Source organism: Oncorhynchus clarkii, chromosome 16 (assembly GCF_045791955.1).
Source record: "Oncorhynchus clarkii lewisi isolate Uvic-CL-2024 chromosome 16, UVic_Ocla_1.0, whole genome shotgun sequence".
NCBI classification, from domain to species: Eukaryota; Metazoa; Chordata; class Actinopteri; order Salmoniformes; family Salmonidae; genus Oncorhynchus; species Oncorhynchus clarkii.
This window is the reverse complement of record NC_092162.1, coordinates 48473651-48488321: the sequence shown is the minus strand read 5'-3', so window position 1 is coordinate 48488321 and position 14671 is coordinate 48473651. Positions and strand designations below refer to the sequence as shown.

The following is a 14671-nucleotide window of genomic DNA, read 5'->3' as shown; positions in this document are numbered from 1 at the left end:
TTCTTTGCAATACACCGCATCCGCCTATGTCTGCCATCAGCATCTGCAGTGGAACGTCGCCGAGCTGCAGCAGTGTTTGTCAGACCATGAGACATAGGTCTTTTCACGAAAACTTCTGTAGCGGCTGAACAGTTTGGTCTACAAACTGATATGACCACACGGTGGTGTTCTACATTTTGCTTTACGATCCCCAGAAGTGTCACAGGACTCGTCTGAAGTTGGTAATGCTGTGCCAACTTCGGTCTGTAGCGTCTGAACCGGTTGAGCTACCAACTAATATGACCTCACCATGGAAAGGGAAGACACGAACAGTGTTCTCCGTTGTGCTCTACGACCCCCACAAGTGTCACGGGAGTCATCTCAGGGTAACCCATTGGGTTAGGGTTTTTGTGTCCCCGCAAAAAAAGGGGTTAAATGTGTCAACAAAAAATAACAAATCCTGACCTTTCTTATATCTCCTAGATATAGGACAGACACTTAAAAAATATTCCTTATTATTTATTTTTTGACTGCCTTTTTAGCCATTTATGAACATGTAATTCAATGCGTATCTATGGGCTAAAGGCCAAATTAAATGTTTTATCAAATAAATCCAAAAGAAAAATGATACGTAAAGGGGTCCTAAAATTCAAAATCAAATACCTAAATAATCCATAATATGACAATCTTAAAACAATTCCATACTGTATGTTAGCTTAGTATCCCTAAAAAAGGCTGAGGATTTTTAAATAGGAACGTATACTGTAGTGTGGAACCTAGGACAACTTATTAACCATTTCTACTGTAGTAATCCTTTATCTTCTCATAGCCCCATACTAAATGTGTTCATATTATTGATTTAAATTCTATTGTTCCGATTCACATCTGCCAGACGGTAGCTATAGTATAACAAGATACGGACTAATAATGTACACCAATCTTCACATCCTAGACCATCATCCTAGAACAGGACTTTTATTTACTTGTTTTTGCTGTTATAACGCCTGTGCAATCCTGTAAAAGTCTGGCAAACCTCATGTGTTTCCACCTGTCCTTCAACACATTTGTTTATATAGCATAGAAAAGAGCTCATAAGGCTTGGAGATATTTTGGTTGAAGGACAGGCAGGATGGTGTATCGCTGCACAATGCTGTGGTTGCCATGCTGGTTAAGAATGCCTTGAATTCTAAATAAATCACAGACAGTGTCACCAGCAAAGCACCCCCACACCATCACACATTCTCTTCCCTGCTTCACGGTGGGAACCACACATGCAGAGATCATCTGTTCACCTACTCTGCGTGTCAAAGACACAGCAGTTGGAACCAAAAATCTCATAATTGGACTCATCAGACCAAAGGACAGATTCCCACTGGTCTAATGTCCATTGCTTGTGTTCCTAGCCCAAGTAAGTCTCTTCGTCTTATGGTGTCCTTTAGTAGTGGTTTCTTTGCAGCAATTCAACCCTGAAGTCCGAGTTCATAGTGTTGTGAAAATAGTCAAAATAAAGGAAAAACTTTAATGAGTAGGTGTCCAGACTTTTGACTGGTACTGTACAATCTTTTTTGCTGGGGGTCTTTTTTCTATTAAAAAAAAAAAGTAAAAAAAATGTGGAGTAGGTTGTGTAGAACGGTAGGAAAAAATCCCAATTAATCCTAATTTAAAACGGCAAAATGTGAAGACTGTGCAAGGGGTGTGTAGACTTTCACTAGGTACTGTATGTTAAACAAAACACCTGACAGGGATTTGCCAAAATACAAAAATAGGCCTGTCGTAGTAAAGTGATCCTCCTGTGGGGAACAACAATACCACCTAAACTGGAAAGTCATGTGGGGTCTCTTCATGTCAGACTTCAACCCAAGTGAGAACTCATCTGCTGAATGGAGATCCAGCAAAGATCCATAGAATTCTGTCAATTATAGAATTGCAGTATAGAACCAAACATCAATGAAACACCCAGCAGGCAGCCACAGTCCATGAACAAATAAACTGAACTAAAGCAAATGTTGAGCAGCAAAGTCCGGCAATGATAAAAATAATCTAAGATTTTATTTTGGCCACCATCACTTTTCCTTGAGGAGTCACATTTAACATGCCCATTAAAACCCAAGGAGCTAGGCACTTACATTCCAGCACTAGAAGGGCTCACTAAGCATTCAGCGAGTGGAGCTGTCAATGAGCACTCACCACGCTCACCGCTCATAGCTCACCGGGTGGTCTTTGTTGGGCGACAGCTTGTGTTCACACATTCATTGGCTGGGAATCTAAAACAGGCTTGCTTAATAGCCCAATGCACAAACAAGATAAGCTCCCAAAGAAACTGCTGAAGAGACCAAGCGTAAAAATAAATCTGCTGAAATAAAGGTAAAGCACCTCACATAGGCCCTGTTAGGCAGAAACCACAAGACAACCTAAAACTATACTGAACAAAAATATAAACACAACATGTAAAGTGTTGGTCCCATGTTTCATGAGCTGAAAGAAAAAGATCCCAGAGACTATCTATACATACAAACAGCTTATTTCTCTCAAATTCTGCGCCCAAATGTGCGTACATCCTCATCAGTGAGCATTTCTCATTTGCAAAGATAATCCATCCAGATGTGGCATATTAAGAAGTGTGTCATTACACAGGTGCCCTTGTGCTGGGAGCAATAAAAGCACACTAAAATGTGCAGTTGTGTCACACAACACAATGCCCAAGATGTCTCAAGTTAGAGTAGAGTGCAATTGGCATGCTGACTGCAGGAATGTCCAACAGAGCTGTTGCCAGATAAATTAATGTTCATTTCTCTACCATAAGCCGCCTAGAAAAATATAGTTTGAGAATTTGGCAGTACGTCCAACCGGCCTCACAACCGCAGATCATGCGTATGGCGTCGTGTGGGCGAGCGGTTTGCTTAAGTTAACGTTGTGAACAGAGTGCCCCATTGTGGAGGTGGGGTTATGGTATGGGCAGGCATAAGCAATGGACAACAAACCTAATTGCATTTTGTCAATGGCAATTTGAATGCACAGAGATGCCATGACGAGATCCTGAGGCCCATTGTCGTGCCATTCATCCGCCACCATCATCTCATGTATCAGCATGATAATGCACGGCCACATGTCGCAAGGATCTGTACATAATTACTGGAAGCTGAAAATGTCCCTGTTCTTCCATGGCCTGCATACTCAGACATGTCACCCACTGAGCATGTTTGGGATGCTCTGGATTGACGTGTACAACAGGGTGTTCCAGTTCCCGCCAATATCCAGCAACTTCGCACAGCCAATGAAGAGTAGAACAACATTCCACAGGCCACAATCAACAGCCTGATCAACTCTATGCGAAGGAGATGTGTCGCACTACATGAGGCAAATGGTGGTCACACCAGATATTAACTGGTTATCTGATCCATGGCCCTACCTTTTTTTTGTAAAGGTATCTGTGACAAACTGATGCATATGTGTATTCCCAGTCAAATTAAATTAATTAGATTAGGGCCTAATGAATTCATTTTAATTGATATGAACTCTAACTCAGTAAAATCTTTGAAATTGTTGCATGTTTATATTTTTGTTCCGTATACTATAAATATAGTATTGATAAGCCAGTCCGACTTCGTCAAACGGGGTAAGATAAAGCAGCACTGACCTGAGCGACTCAGAGAGGGGTCTGTGGATCCATTTCCTCAATTAGAAAATACAGATAGGCTCCAGTCAAAATACCCCAAGGTCAGAGAGAAAATCCCTGTCTTCTCCTCTCTCCCTCGTCCTCGTTTTAGTGGCTTTCTTATTCACCCTCAACTGCTCTCCTTCTTTACCCTCAGCTGCAGTAATGTCTCAGTCTATACCTGTTCAATAGTGAAGCCAGAGGGGTGAGTGGTGATAGCTAATGTTTAACATACTCATGTGGTCAGCAGGGCAAACTCCAGAACTGGCATGGAGAAAAGAGAGCGGCCCACTTTTACCCCAACATAGGAGACTAGGACGACAAATGTGCTAATAACATAGGAAGACCGTACAAATGTATGCTCATAAAACTGTAATTCCATTAATCTAAATAAATGGCCATTGGCAAAGGAAGGCTAGGTAGTGAAATTGCAACAGTTAAGCGACAAGCCTTTAAATCAAGAGTAGGTACTTGACTTCACTAAAAAGGAAGGCTTATATTTTATTACAGCACAGTAGTAGAAAAACAAAACAGATTATGGAAAGTGTAGGGGAGTGCACACCATCTCAAGACAGACAGGGCAGAGGATGAGCACTTCAAAAGATACAATCAGGTGATGAGTCTCTTATAAGCATACTTGGAAAACTCCAACGTCACATTCTCTGGACAGCACAAAGACCTAAACTTTGTCTAATGGGGTGGACCCAACAAGAACATTGAGGTTTACTTGGTTTAAAAAAGGGGAACAGATTTAGATCTGAGCTTTGCACTCCCAAAACTTCACGTTAAGCCAAAAAAGGCACCAAGCCAAACAAACATATTAGCCTGCTGAAATAAAATATGCTTAATATGGCAGTAATAGCCCTATAGACAACTTGATGAGATGTATGATTAGTGATAGGTTCCGTGATAGGATGTAGATGCAGAAAGTAAACAGCAAAGTGGGTCAATTTCCACAACTAAGAGCGTTGAAGAGTGAGGCTCAACTTCTCCACTGTTTTGGTCCTGTGGCTACCACACTGAAGAGCGTGAAACAAACCCATGTTGCAGACACTGTGAGTGCAGACTTGCATCTTGCTCATCTCAACTAGCCTGACCGATTTATCAGTAGACCAACATAATAAAAAACACAAAATATGCTGATTAGCCTTTTATGGATGTATTTGTCTGTGTTTAATCCACCAAAAATAACCTACATAAAGATGTAGAAAACGCTGTCTTTAATAGAATTTAAAAGAAATTGCATTACATGACTTTACATGACTATAAACACATCTCGTCTTGGCACGCTACAGTAAGACTGACACTACCATTGAACACAACTACACCAGTCAGATAGTGATGGGAAGTTTGGCTCTTTTTACTGACTGATCGGAGACTCCTCAAAATAACATCTCTTTCGACTAATCTCGCTAATTTGAGAAAGTAATGCACATAGCATGGAGGACCCCTTACCGGCGAACAATGAACTGAAAACTCGAAAGAGTCATGATTCTACAAGCCTCTCGTTCACCATAAGCAGAGAGGAATAGGCGAAGCTAGTGCTTTCATTCTCACCAAAATCTGCCCAAAATATTTTGGACTTGTTGACTTGTTGCCTGCCTTCCCGCCAACGACTCCCATTGTTAGGGTGGAGACATGACCATCTCATTTATATACATATCTCTGCCATAAAAGGGCTTATTGGAGCTGTCATGTGACTGACACTTGTAAAAAGTGTAATTTAAAAACAATGTACATTTGTTGATTACTGGGTCTAGTAGTGGCCGCAACTGGACTGGATTGTGAACGACTTTTGGCGGAATGCATTGCTCACCAGCAGGTCAGACAAACGACTAAAATGAACAAGTCACTCAGAAAAAACGAATTAGGATTCTCGAGTCAGTAAAGAGAGTCATTCAAAAATAATGAATTGTTTGCTTACTTCACATCACCACAGTCGAAGAGGAGTGAACTACTGCAAACGAACTGATGGTGCTTCTACAGTGAGTGCCGAGTAGATAGAAGTTTGACAGCTCAACAGTGCCAAAAATGTGCACTGGCTATATACAGTTATGTGAAGTGTCATGGTGGGGTGTCGTAGCAAACCATGGATGCTATGCCAAAATGTAAAAGCAAGTGCCGTGCTAAACGTTCATCTCTGTGGTAACGTTGACTACAGCCCTTTATTGAAGGCCGCAAAATATGGTGCGTTAAATTTGACCTTTGCGTAGGGTATTCCTCAAGCTCTATCATTTAAATATTTTCAGAGACACAAAAAAACATGGCAGGTTACAAAATAGCACTTTGAAGCAACATTTTGGTGTATGGATTGTCACTTGTCAGGGACTGGTCCAAAATCACGTTTCACCACCGCCATTTCCATAACGAGTGCTTGACACTGTTTACCGAGGGTTAATGCTATCTGGGAACCTTGGGACGTCCCTACACTTAAACCCTACCCTAACCATTTAAAAATGTCAACTTCAATGGGGTAAGATTTCTGCCCTGCTAGGGCTTCCCCGATTTCACTGTAAGTGCTGTTATTGTGAAGGTGAAATGTCTAGGAGCAACAACGGTTTAGCCACAAAGTGGTAGGCCACACAAGCTCACAGAATTGAAACGCTGAGTGCTGAAGCGTTGTTGCTGAAGCCTGTCTGTCCTCAGTTGCAACACTCACTACAGAGTTCCAAACTCGCCTCTGGAAGCAACGTCAGCTTCATGAAATGGGTTTCCATGGCCGAGCAGCAGCACACAAGCCTAAGATCACCATGCGCAATGCCAAGCATTGGCTGGAGTGGTGTAAAGCTTTCCAACATTGGACTCTGGAGCAGTGGAAACGCATTCTCTAGAGTGAGGAATCATGCTTCACCATCTGGCAGTACGACAGACAAATCTGGGTTTGGCGGATACCAGGAGAACGCTACCTGCCCCAATGCAGTGCCAACTGTAAATTTTGGTGGAGGTATAATGGTCTGGGGATGTTTGTCATTGGAACTAAGGAGCCTAGCCCCAACAATGACGGGAAATCTTAACGCTACAGCCTACAATGACATTCTAGATGATTCTGCTCTTCCAACTTTGTGTCAACAGTTTGGGGAAGACACTTTCCTGTTTCAGCATGACAATGCCCCCATGCACAAAGCGAGGTCCATACAGAAATGGTTTATCGAGATCGGTGTGGAAGAAATTGACTGGCCTGCACATAGCCCTGACCTCAACCCCATCAAACACCTTTGGGATGAATCGGAACGCAGACTGCGAGCCAAGCCTAATTGCCCAACATCAGTGCTCAACCTCACAAATGGTCTTGTGGCTGAATGTAAGCAAGTCCCCGCATCAATGTTCCAACATCTAGAGCAGGGGTGTCAAAGTCAAATGGACGGAGGGCCAAATAAAAAAATCAGCTACAAGACGAGGGCCGGACTGTTCGAATGTTCATTGAAAAATTTTTAAATGACGCATATAGTCTAGTGAACCTAATTGAACCTACTGAAAACCTAACAAATATATTACAATATGATCAGATAAATAAAGCAATATTTTCTTATGGCTCTGTCAGTAATCTTTAATTTTCAACAGACACAAAAGACAAATTTCCTTTATATAAATATCCCCATAACATGAACATTAAATGAAAGAAACCGGTATTCAAGGCACCATCAGTAGACTATATTTTCTATTTTAGCAAAAGTGGGCTAAATTTACTTCAAAGAAAAAACAATAATAGCAATTTTCTATCATCCACTCAACTGAAATATTTTTAAAATATAATTGGATTGAAATACAAAAAAATAAAGTGCAAAAATCTATTAATCAAAAACAACACTTTGTTTAAGGAGAAGTAACATGCAGTGAAAACAAATATTAAATTTTAACTTTTAAACTTGAACTGAGTAAAAACTCTAAATATGTGATTGCACAGTAATGTTCACTTGTTTGAGGTTGAGGGTGATACTTGGTGGTGTCCCATCTTTTCCACAAGTTCATCAATGTTCGGGGTAAGGCTCTGAGCTGAAGAAATCCTCAGAATTGAGTGGAGGTGTTCAGCAGTAAGTCGACTTCTGTGTGATGTTTTGTTCAGGTTCATCAAAGAAAACAGTTGTTCACACAGGTATGTGCTGCCAAACATAGACAACGTTTGAGCAGCCTGGATGCGCAGCTGGGGCATTGTGCCGGGGAGGAAACGGGCGAACTCCGCAGCACCCACTGCCGCATATTTTGCCCTCAGTGCATCATTGCATTGGAGGTCAATCAACTCCATTTGGAGGTTTGGTGGTGAGCTTTCCACGTCAACAGCAAATGGGTTACCGAGCAGTTCCAACCTGCTTTTTTGTGCTTCAAAGTCAGCAAATCGGCGTCGAAAGTCAGCGGCAAGCATACCTATTTTATCAGCCAACTGTGTGCTCGGGAACGCACTGGTAGAGAGCTTCTCTTTCATGGTCTGGCAGCTGGGAAAGTGGCTCAAATTTTCTTTCCGCATCTGCGTCTCCCACAGAGTCAGTTTGGTTTTAAATGCCTTCACTGTACTGTACATATCAGAGATGACACGATCCCGACCCTGCAGCTGCAAGTTTATTGCATTCAGATGACTCGTAATGTCACACAGAAAAGCCATTTCACACAGAAACATTTCGTCTCGGAGTTGTGTTGTGTCTTTCCCTTTGCTGTCCAAGAACAGACAAATCTCCTCACGAAGCTCGAAACATCTTTGAAGCACCTTTCCCTGGCTTAGCCATCGCACCTCTGTGTGATAAGGCAAATCACCATGCTCCGTTTCTAACTCCGTCAGAAATGCCTTGAACTGGCGGTGATTCAAACCTTTGGCTCTGATAAAGTTAACTGTGCGCGTGATGATGCTCATTACATGCTCCATTTTCAAGGCTTTACCGCACAACGCTTCCTGGTGTATGATACAATGATAAGCTGTCAGCTCACCTGTCGCGTTTTCCTCTTGCATCTTTTCCCGTATCTTCGCCACCAGTCCGCTCCTGTGTCCACACATCGCAGGTGCTCCGTCGGTTGTCAAACCCACGAGTTTTTCCCAAGGCAGCTCCATCTCATTTACACATCTTGACACCTCTTCATACAAATCATGCCCCGTAGTTGTGCCATGCATAGGACGTAAAGCCAAAAACTCCTCTGTCACGCTTAGGTTGGAGTCCACTCCGCGGATGAAAATTGACAACTGGGCAATGTCAGAAATGTCGGTGCTCTCATCCACAGCCAAGGAATATGCAATAAAATCTTTTCCCTTTTTCACAAGCTGCTCTTTTAGATTGATGGACAACTGGTCTACTCTCTCGGCAATGGTGTTTCTGCTCAGACTCACATTTAAAAAGAGTTGCCTTTTTTCTGGGCAAACTTCGTCACAAACTTTAATCATGCAGTTTTTGATGAAATCCCCCTCCGTAAATGGCCGGGCTGATTTAGCGATCTCTTCTGCCAAAATAAAACTGGCCTTGACAGCAGCCTGGCCTTGTGATTTGGCTTTTTTGAACAGAGCCTGTCGAGATTTGAGGCCTCGTTTTAATTCCTCTGCCTTTTGTAGCCTTTGTTCCATGTCCATATTCTTGTTTTTATCCGCGTGTTTCGTTTCATAATGTCGTCTCAGATTATACTCTTTCAGTACCGCCACACTTTCTCCACACAGAAGACACACAGGTTTTCCAGCTACCTTCGTGAACATATACTCCGACTCCCACCTTGTTTGAAACCCCCGGTTCTCAGTATCCACCTTCCGTTTTGCCATTTTTGATGGGTATCTGAAAGTTAATTTTACTGTGATGCTGACGACTGCTGTGCCAATAAATATTGAAATGAAGCAGCCTACTGCTCGGTGCGTCACCTTTGCATTGTGGGAAATGTAGTATTGGTGCGTGTAAAAGATCTGCGGGCTGCCGGCTTGCTGCGGGCCGGTTCTAATAATAAATCAAGATCATCCCAGGGGCCGTAAAAAACCTTCTTGCGGGCCGGATGTGGCCCGCGGGCCTTGACTCTGACATATGTGATCTAGAGGAAAGCCTTCCCAGAAGAGTGGAGGCTGTTGTAGCAGTAAAGGGGGGACCAACTGTAAATGAATGCCCATGATTTTGGAATGAGATGTTCGACAAGCTTTTGGTCATATAGTCTAACAGCGTATTGCGAACATTCTTGGATAATTGGTTAGATAGCTTTATATATTTCCAAAATGTTGGTTTATTTTATTGTAGCTGTAAGCTAGATGTTGACAGCAACTGGCTGACTCATGCAGCGCTAATGTCATGTTAGCAGTCTGGTAGGGCTAACATTAGCAGGCTAACTGGCTAACAATCTCACAAATTGATTTTTAACAATAAATTAAAAGTTGGCTGCAAATTCAACTGAAACCATGAGTGCAAACGATTTGGTTTAATTTGAAGTTATTTCTTTTGGAGTTTACATTATAACATGGTTCCCCCAACGGGCGACCCCCGGGCCAGTTTTAAGCAAAAAAATAAATACAATTGTTGAATTTTCATTTAACACCAGGAAATCAGCTACAAGTGATTTCAAATTTGGGAAATCTGTGTCAAGTATTTCCAGGCATAATAAAAAGACAAATGTAAGCAAGGTTTGAAATGATTATGTTTTAGTCAAATATTACATCTCTTTGGGATTCTTGCAGTCTACAAAATATTTGTAATATTTGTAATTATGTTCCGGCCCCCTGACCACCACGCTCAAGAATAACAAAAAAACAAAAACATTGGCCCGTGGCTGAATCTAGTTGATGATCCCTGCATTATAGGGAATAGGCTGGCTTGCCGGGTCCTCCATATTATATCGCACCTGGAAAAAACTTTTCCGATATGACTTCTTTGGAATACAGATCTTTTTATGTAATAACTCGAAAAATTGAAAAATGAGGTGTAACTTTGCATTGGGACTTTTGATGCGTATTCTAATGCAAATCCATGTTACGTTTATGCTACCTACCCTTCAAGAATTTCCCGTCATTGCATCTTTGTAGATAATAGAACAATTACTAAAGCAGTTGAGTTTCATTAAGCATAACAAAATGTACCCAATTTGAGTCTTGAACTGTTATAGGGCATGATATGCACCATCTGCTGTACATTGCATGTAGGGGCCTAGTTACAGTGCCTTCAGAGAGTATTCATACCGCTTGACATTTTGCACATTTTGTTGTGATATAGCCTGAATTGAAAATTTGATTATTTTTCCCCATAATGACAAAGTGCAAACATTTGAGAATCTTTTGCAAATGTATTGAAAATTAAATACAGAAATCTAATTTCCATAAGTATTTACACCTCAGAGTCAATACATGTTAGAATCACTTCTGACAGCGATTACAGCTGTGAGTATTTCTGGGTGTCTCCAAGAGCTTTGTACACCTAGATTGTACAATATTTGCCCATTATTCTTTTCAGCATTCTTCAAGCTCTGTCAAATTGGTTATTGATCATTACTAAAACAACCATTTAAAGTCTCACCATATACTTTCAAGCAGATAAGTCAAAACCGTTACTCAGCAATTCACAGGAACATACCCCGTCTTTGTGGTAAGCATCTCCAGACAACATTTTTACATTATAGTCATTTAGCAGACACCTTACAGGGGCAATTAGGGTTAAGTGCCTTGCTCAAGGGCATAGAGAGATTTCTCACCAAGTTGTATCGGGGATTTGAACTAGCAACCTTTCGGTTACTGGCCCAATGCTCTTAACCGCTAGGCTACCTGCCACTAGCAAGGTTTTCCTCTAGGATTTTGCCTGCACATACCCTTTATTTTTCATCCTGAAAAACGAAATTTCTTAATGATTGCAAGTTACACACATAACATGATGCAAACACCACCATTCTTGAAAATATGGAGAGTAGTACTCAGTAATGAGTTGTATTGGTATTCGGGACAAAAAGTTCATTGCTTTGCCACATTTTTTTGCATTATCACGTCAGTTCTGTGTTGCAAACAAGATACATGTTTTGGAATATTTTGATTCTGAATAGCAGTGGTTCAAACGTTTTATTGTCCCGTACCCCTTCAAACATTCAACCTCCAGTTGTGTAATCCCCCTAGAACCAGGGTCAGTGGAGTCAAATGTTTTACCATCATTGTAAGCCTTCCACACACACACACACTAAACAATACATTTACTAAACATGAGAATGAGAAGAGTTGTCGTCACAATCCAGCTCGTGGGAAGTGACAAAGAGCTCTTATTGGACCTGGGAAAATAATAATAAATAATGTTGCTCTTTATTTAGCCATCTTACATACAGTGCCTTGCGAAAACTTGAGTTATTTTGCCACATTTCATTTTTGACTGTATTTTTTTGTGAAATAACCACAGGTTAATGAGAAGGGTGTGCTTTGAAAAATTGGATGCACATTATTCTTTACTGTATGCAGCAAACTCTCCAGAGTTCTGAGGATCTCTGAATGATCTTTGACCTAAATGACTGAGTCTGTGCCTGTGTGTTAGTTATGCTAAGTGAAATGTGGCAAAAGGTCGCAAAGTTCCACTCTCACATAGGTACGTGGTTGCAAAGGGCATCAGTGTCTAAACAGCATGATTTGTCAAGGCAGGATACTCTGAGCACAGCCCAATCCAGAAATCTGGCAGTGGTGTCTGATTAAATACAATTTTCACAGAACCGCTTGTTGCAATTTAAATGAGGCTCTCTTGTTCAGATATCGGTAAGTGGACTGGAGGCAGGGCATGAAAGGGATAACGAATCCAGTTGTTTGTGTCATCCGTTTTGACAAAGTGCCTGCGTAATTGCGCACACAGCTCACTCAGGTGCTTCGCTATATCACATTTGGCATTATCCGTAAGCTTGAGTTCATTTGCACACACAAAAAAATGTATCATACAACGATGTAAAGACCTGTGTGCTGTCCTTGTTAATGCAGACAGAAAAGAGCTCCAACTTCTTAATCATAGCCTCACATTAACATCTGCTTACCATGTGTATGTGACACAAAATTTGATTTAAATATAGTTGTGGAGAGTCACTGTAATCCTAGATTCAGATCATTCAGGCGAGAAAAAACATCACCCAGATAGGCCAGTCGTGTGAGAAACTCGTCATCATGCAAGCGGTCAGACAAGTGAAAATGGTCAGTAAAGAAAACTTTAAGCTCGTCTCTCAATTCAAAACAACGTGTCAATACTTTGCCCCTTGATAACCAGCACACTTCTGTATGTTGTAGAAGCGTTACATGGTCGCTGCCCATATCATTGCATAATACAGAAAATACACGAGTTCAGGGGCCTTGCTTTAACAAAGTTAACCATTTTCACTGTAGTGTCTTGGGTACACTGGATGCTACAGTGTGAATGCACACTACCACTCGACTGTGTCTCCCTGTCATGGCGATTGCGCCATCAGTACAGATACCACCACATCTTGACCACCAAAGTCCATTTGATGTCACAAAGCTGTCCAGTAAATATCCTCTCATGTTGTCCTGGTTTCCAGGATTGACCCCCTCCCCATAAACGTAACAGACATATACCAGGAGCTGTGCCAGGCCCGCCACGTCTGTTGACTCATCCAGCTGTAACACATAATTTACTGGCTTATATGCAAAGCAGTAAATCGTTTTAAAACATCTCCTGCCATGTCACTGACGCGTCGTGAAACAGTGTTGTTTGATGAAGGAATTGTCTGTAGTTTTTTGGGGGCCTTTCCCCAGCATTGTCCCATCCATATCCGCAGCAGCAGGAAGAATTAAGCCCTCCACAATAGTATGGAGCTTGCCTGTCCTAGCCACTCGGTAACTCACCATATACAGTAAGACTCTAAGAGCCCCTTCTGATTAATGGTATCTGTTGCTTTTGGTTTCATTTTATTTTTGGCAGGGAAAAGAGGCTACAACGGCAAGAGAAAGAAAAAAAAAAAAAACTCACCCAAATGTATAGCCCTGTTGTAAAATATAAAATGTACAGTTTGAAAATGTGAAGAAAAGAAATGCCAAGAATGCGCACGTACCCCCTACCCCAGTTTGGGAATACCTGCTGTACATGATTCCTTCTTTTCCCTCCGTCAGTTAGGTTAGTATTGTGGAGTAACTACAATGTTGTTGATCCATCCTCACTTTTCCCATCACTGCCATTAAACTCACTGTTTTAAAGTCAACATTGGTCTCAGTGAAATCCCTTACTGGCAAATTGGTTAGAAAGGATGCCTAAATATCTTTGTATTGACACACCATCCAAAGTGTAAGTAATAACTTTACCACGCTCAAAGAGATATTCAATGTCGGCTTTTCTTCCTACCCATCTACCAATAGGGACCCTTCTTTGCGAGGCCTTGGAAAACCTCAGTTTTTTGTGGTTAAATCGGTGTTTGAAATGCACTGCTCGACTGAAGAACCTTACAAATAACTGTGTGGTGTACAGAGATGAGGTCGTCATACAAAAAGCAGGTTAAACACTGCTGCACACAGTAAATCCATGCATCTTGTGATCTACTTGCCATAACAAAGCACATTCTTACTCCTGAACTTATTTAGGCTGGCCATAACAAAGTGGTTGAATGCTTATTGACTTCAGATATTCCAGCCTTTCATTTTTAACTCATTTGTAAAAAAAAAATAAAAAAATAAAAACTTTTACATTATGGGGTAGTGTGTGTAGGCCAATGACAAAAACACATTCATCCATTTTAAATTCAGGCTGTAAAACGAACAAAGTCAAGAGGTGTGAATACTTAAGGCACTGTAGGTCTTACTCAAATGAAAATAGTGTATAAAAAAAAGAAAAGGTCATGTGGTCATGTGCAGTTATTTCATTGATAGAAGATTTACATTGTATCCTGTAGGCTGCATTTGGGTTAGCATGAGGACCCAGAGAACTGAGCGGTCCTACATGTCCACAGTAGTCTTCTGGAGACCTTGGCATTTGACACTTTGGCTTCGTCATAAATCATTTTTCTATCAATCATATTTTCCCGACTAGCGGTTTTGAGCTGGAGTGGTGGGGTGACACTGACAAGGTTACTCTTTCCAGGACTATTGCTGCGGAGCCCATTTCAAATGGGGGGGAATGCATGCAGAGGTGACAC

General features: G+C 41.4%; 1 protein-coding gene across 5 annotated transcripts in view; it reads right to left on the bottom strand.

The window, feature by feature from the left end:
- The window catches only part of LOC139368632 (vitamin D3 receptor A-like), a 94418-nt gene that overhangs the window by 50051 nt on the left and 29696 nt on the right, over positions 1–14671 (bottom strand). Inside the window, exon 1 of one of the 5 annotated variants that reach the window (XM_071107746.1) lies at positions 3617–3798. The exons of the other annotated variants lie outside the window; for them this stretch is intronic. The gene's annotated coding sequence lies outside the window, so the exon portion shown is untranslated. Of the gene's footprint in view, positions 1–3616; positions 3799–14671 lie in introns of those variants that run through there. 5 annotated transcript variants of the gene reach the window in all.